Raw genomic sequence first — 5502 nt, 5'->3', positions numbered from 1 at the left:
TGTTCCAGAATTTCTGAAAGGTCAGTTAAGCCAGGTGTAGGTTTATCAGACAGTTGTTTTCTTCCAGTGGAAAGTGAGGTCCCACATACTTTAATTTTGTTCCTATAAGCCTGTGGTTTGTACAACCGAGGTTCAACCCACTTTTTATTTTCCGGATCTAACACTTCCCTAACTATTCATTTCAACTCAACAAGCCTGGGTTGAACAGTTCCCACGTGCCTGGCCTTGTGCTGGGTGTTCTGGGGGACACGGCTATATTTTTTTTGACTCAGGAAAACAATAAAATTCATCACCAGCTAACGTGTTTAACAACAGAGAACATCCGAGAGGCAAAGTTCAGATGACATGCTGCTTACGAGCACCAACGGGCCTGGATTTATTCAGTAATAACAACAGGACCAAGAACACTGTTGTAAGAGGAACCTCCCTGCCCATACCACGTGGATGCCAAGGCATTTATTGAGCAGAAGGATTGCCTAACAGTAGCTATTTAGTGTGATAATGGCGTTTGATAGTTTGGACACAAACACCATTGTCACACTCCACAGCTCTGCTAAGGAAAATCTGTAGCCGAGAAGGTGCTAACTCCACCTCTGCACTCCACCATTGCCACTGATCACCATCAGGGAAACTTGCCAGCTCCATAAAGTGACCTGAGCAGAGAAAAGAGGGATCATAAGTCAGGGGTTGGGGGGAGTATCTTGAGCCATGGAAAGAGATAAAACCACCAGGCTTCTGTGTCTGGAACAGTTGAAGGTAACAGAGGGACCCGTTGCCTGGTGTTCCGTTACCATCCCACGAAAGCCTCCCACCAATGGGACGGGACGGAAACTCCCTAATGGAAATGGAAACTCTGTTTGCAACAATTTTCTAAGAGGGTTAAGAGAGAAAGCATCCCTAGAGGGAATTGATTTTAGGAAACAAAGACTGAGTGAAAGGCCATATTATCAACTGTAGGAATATGACCAGATTAACGGGCCCTCCTCACCTCCCACCCTTCCCTCCAACCCAATCTGTTGTCAGTAAATATAGTAAATTCTGCAGTCTAAGGAAATTAGAATGATTTTGCCTGGGGATATAGCATTTGGATGTGCTGTGATTTACTCTCAGAAACATCTATTGGATACCAAGGTATCCGATGATGCTCAGATTTTAACTCTTACTTGCCTTGGTCATTTCCACCAAAGTAGAGGGTGAGACATGAGGGGAGGTAAGAAAAGAAAAGAAAGGGAGAGAGGGGAGTGGTTCATTTTTTTGTTTCTAATACTCATTTTCCAGCAAAAGGGAGCCTCCTATGAATAAATCCCTTCTGTTTTCCTGGCTTTCCTGTTAAAAACTGGTATATGAACTCTTTCCCACCATGGAGAGTGGGAGGAAATAAATCATTTGACCTAATCCTTTATTTTCCCCTAAATGCTAGAAAAGGCGAAGCTTGGGGGCCCGTTCATTTTTCCCCAGGATAACTGAGATGTTAACCTTTGACCAGGGCCTTGCTTTGGCCATAGAATTGGCTCATTCTTAACAACTAAACATACACCATTCTACATTTTTTTTTTCAGTAAAAACGGCTCTTATTCATATGCAGACCATGAAATCACCCTCTTTGACTCAGAATGTGTAGTTATTGGCACACTACAAAAGTCTCTTGGTCTCCAGGGGATGGGATGTTGAACCCTGCCTCTTTTCTCCCTTACCTTCTTGACGGTGTTGACTTCCTTATTCTCCTAGGAAGTGACTGTCTTCCTTTGGTTCCAGTCTGTGACTCTCACTTGCCCTGACAGGGTGTGGTCATTTGCAAGGTAGCAGGAGCGTGCCATTTGGCCCACTGGTACACCTGCTCTCTTCTGGGGGGAGCTCTTCACCTGGGCAGTTTTGGCGTGACTTGTACCAAATACAAACTCTAGAATTCCAGCTGGCCCCAGTCACGCCAACCCTTGGCACTCTGGGCACAGCCATGGTGGACATACTCTTGTGATTCTTCCCCAGAGCCGGGCTCATCTGCTTTGTCTTTGAGCGACTTAGAACAGAAACCCCCACTTCCTGGTCACTTTTGGGATGTTGCTGACCATGACAAGAGGCTCCAGAAATCTCTTGGCCTCAGTTGGAAAGAGTCACTGGGTGGTGAACAATTCACTGGTTAGAAAGGTCCCGGGAGGACATGCTTGGAGAACTGTCCACGGGCAAGGGCTTGGACCCATTTCACCTCTCAGGACTTCATGGCACTTCTCCAGGTGGGCTCTGTGTGCTTGAGGTGTCTTAATAATCTGCAAATGAAAGAAAAGGGAAGGAAGAGTAAACAGAGAAGAGAGGAGAAAGTTAATGGGCTTCAGGTAAAGCTTACGAAAACCCTCCACTTATCAAAACCTCTATCTCTCTTGTCCAAGGAATTTATCTCAAGCGAAAAGCCCTTGGATTTGTAGAAAAGATTTTCTTTTCTACCGACTTCTATACAGATTTACCTATAAGGTTGTCCACGGAGGCACTGTTTATAATAGCAAAGAAGGCAAACAATCCAAATGATAGGAACATCAATGATAGTTTATAACATAAACTAGTCACTTAAGGTGACATTGTAGAAAAATGGCTGTTGACTTGGAAAGAGACTCAAGGTGTGTTACTGAATGAAGAAGCAGTTTACAGAACAGCAGACACAGTATGAGCTCTTTCCCGTGACAAATACATATACGCCCAGGGCAAAAGCATCAGATGTTAACCTTGTTATCTTTGAGTCATAGAATCACTGTTTGTTTTTTCCTCCTTTTGCTCCTCAGCATTTGTCAATCTCTGCAATTAACGTCGTACTTTTGTAATGAGAAAAATAATTAGAATTTAAACAATTTTTTAAACAGTGGATCTCATAATAAAAATTCCTTCTTGCAAAACATTCTTTTGAAATAGGGAGGTTAGAGCTTCCACTGTTTTGTCGACAGGCTTGCAAAGTGAGTGCTGTGCAGAGAGATGATAATTTCCCAGCAAATTATTAGTGAAATACTTTAGTATGCAGAACAACAATTTTATGGTCTTATTGCACCCATCAATAAACACATATTTATTGAGTGCCTATTATGTTCTCAGACTTGTAAACAATTTTTATTTATTTATTTATTTCTGTGAGCGATTTTTAAACGTGGTTATAACGGCCCTCATCTTTCACTGCATCTTTGTTTCTGCAGGAGAGGCTAAACTGTCAATCGGCAAAGCAGTTTAAACGAGCAAGTAGAATGTTTTCAGTTTTTTCAAATGCCATCCAATAACACGCCACTAGTGAAAAAATTACAAGTGGTTAATGCCAGATCTACTGGGATATATTTTTTGAATTTCATGGTCATTTCTCATTCTGCAGCTTAAAAAAAAAGTCTTTTGTTCTATTATTTTCCAATTTGACAAGCGCATTTAAATAGTACCTGTTAATAAAGAACAGAGTGTTTATAAGCTGGTTGGGAAATAATGACACCTGTTACTTCCTGTGAAAAGAGTAATGCATCAGGCAAAGACGCTGGATGCTATCCAGAGTAATGTGCACAGATGCCAGCACCGTTTCCACAGCTTAGAAAAGACCTCCCCTTTTCTAAGGATCCTCTGGGAAGATCCTCTGCTTTACTTCCTGAGAGAGGTCAAGCACTACGTGTTCCTAAATGCCTGTCTATTAAAACTCAATTTCTGAGCAATGTCTGCATCTCCCTTCCCTCACCTGGACTGAACCTCTAGACATTTCTAGTTGCTGTGGTCAATTCAGAATGCAGTTTTCCCACTGAGCCTGTGGGTATGAAGAAGAGGTCAGCTTGGTTTTGCTCCTTTGTTTATGCCATGGGTTTCTTTCCATAAATGGGGAGGGAGAGTTCATCAGGGAGGATGCCTTTGCAAGTCTAACCTTCTAGCAAATTCATCAGCCTGTGAGTATTCTGTGTGCCTCACAGCTCCTTGCAAGTTGATTCCAAAGTACCAGGACAGGACTCCCTATTCTTTCTCATGTCAGATCTGGACATGAGCAGCTTGTCTGTGCTTTCAGATTTTATTTCCCAGGGGCTAAGAATGTTCTAGGGCCAACTGTGAGGACTGAAGTGCTACCAGGGTCTGTGAAACATCACCTTGCTACAAACCTAACCCATCAGCACCAAGAAAAGGGGGGAAAAAAGAGTTCTTAAAAAGCAAAAGATAAATGGAGATGGTTTTCCTTAATTCCAGATCCACATTTACTGTCATTTCAAACAGATGTGTTAGAGGCATCAATTTGATTCTTTTAGGCTGTTAGTCTCGATGAAGGCAAAGGAAGTCAGTAGCCTATGCCTGAGACTTGTCATTTTGAAAGTACATGGAAATTTCAAACTAGAATGTTCTTGTCAACAGGGAGCAAAGGCACATTTCTTTTTCTTTTCTTTTTTTTTTTTTTCATTGAAATCCATCTACAAGGAAAATCTGGAAAGCTCCTTATGCCTGCATTTATTAGCCACGCTTATCGCCAACCAGGGGTGAAGGGGGAGGGGAGGATCTTTGGGAAAAGTCTCAGGCAGGCCAGGGTCTCAAAAGACTCTTTTCAAAGGGAATTGTTGAGGCCAGAGGATTCCTAGGAACCGGTTTTATTCCTGGGCAAGTGTCTGTTTTGAGTGTCGTCAAGGGAACAATGCTTCGGACAGAGGAACAACCCAGAGGCTGGCTTTTCAGGAGTTATCAGAGCAGGGCACAGGGCGCCTTGGGGCTGTGCTGGCCCCAAAGTACGGGGAAGGGGAAGGCGATCCCTGCTCCCCCCCCCACCCCATTCCAATTATCCTGCTGTTGGGATCTTGTTGGAAGGCTTTGGTGTTAAGTCAGACCATCCTGAGACAGGAAGTGGCTCCATGTACCGCCACTCCAAGGATACAGAATAAAATCCAGGCCGCCTCTGGGCCTCAACTCCTCCCTAGCTGTCCTTTCCTCCGCTTGGATGAGAGGAACCATCTGGAAGGACTCCCGTGTTCTCCGGCCTTCTGAAGAAACAGAGGAATCAAGGCAGACAGATCCAAATAGGCTGTGGTCAACGCTTCACGTGGCTCTGGTGCCATGTGGGCTTTTTGGAAACACCTGGGCGCAGGGCGCCCCCCGCTTCTCAGGGTCGGGGAGGTGGTTGGTGCTCGGGGAGGGGGTGCTTACCTGCTCGCCCACACTGGGCTCCTCCAGGCCTGGGCCCTCCGGTCTCTGCGGGCTGTGCTGGGCGGCCGCGAGCCCTGAGCTTCTGTGGGGGTTAGGCCTTCCCCTCTCCCTTTATGGGATCCAGGGTTTTAAAGTAAACAGCTCTTTCTCTCTCTGATAAGTCACATTAAATTATTGATTTGGAGGCAGGGAGGGCACGACCTTAGCCCGCTAAGTCATCATCACCTTTGGCCAGGCTGGGAAGGCCAGCGCCCCCTCTGCCGGGTGGAGGCCTGAGGCCCAGCAGAAGGGGAGGCTGGCGGGGAAGGGAGGCTGTGGCGCCTGCTGAACTCGTCCTCCCCACACCCCCGGAAACCTGGACCTCTTTCCTTACAC

General features: G+C 45.3%; 1 long non-coding RNA gene across 1 annotated transcript; it reads right to left on the bottom strand.

Annotated features, from left to right (window-relative positions):
- Nucleotides 1–335: 335 nt before the first annotated feature.
- LOC112919217 (uncharacterized) lies at nucleotides 336–5272 on the bottom strand. The gene is made up of 3 exons (XR_012001553.1): nucleotides 5128–5272; nucleotides 1695–2264; nucleotides 336–653 (listed from the first exon to the last, which is right to left on the bottom strand). It is a non-coding gene; the product is annotated as an uncharacterized lncRNA (long non-coding RNA).
- Between the last annotated feature and the right edge of the window lie 230 nt (nucleotides 5273–5502).

The sequence above is a fragment of the Vulpes vulpes genome, chromosome 5 (genome assembly GCF_048418805.1).
Source record: "Vulpes vulpes isolate BD-2025 chromosome 5, VulVul3, whole genome shotgun sequence".
Classification (NCBI taxonomy): domain Eukaryota; kingdom Metazoa; phylum Chordata; class Mammalia; order Carnivora; family Canidae; genus Vulpes; species Vulpes vulpes.
The sequence above is the reverse complement of the archived record's forward strand: the minus strand, read 5'-3'. Positions and strand labels throughout refer to the sequence as shown.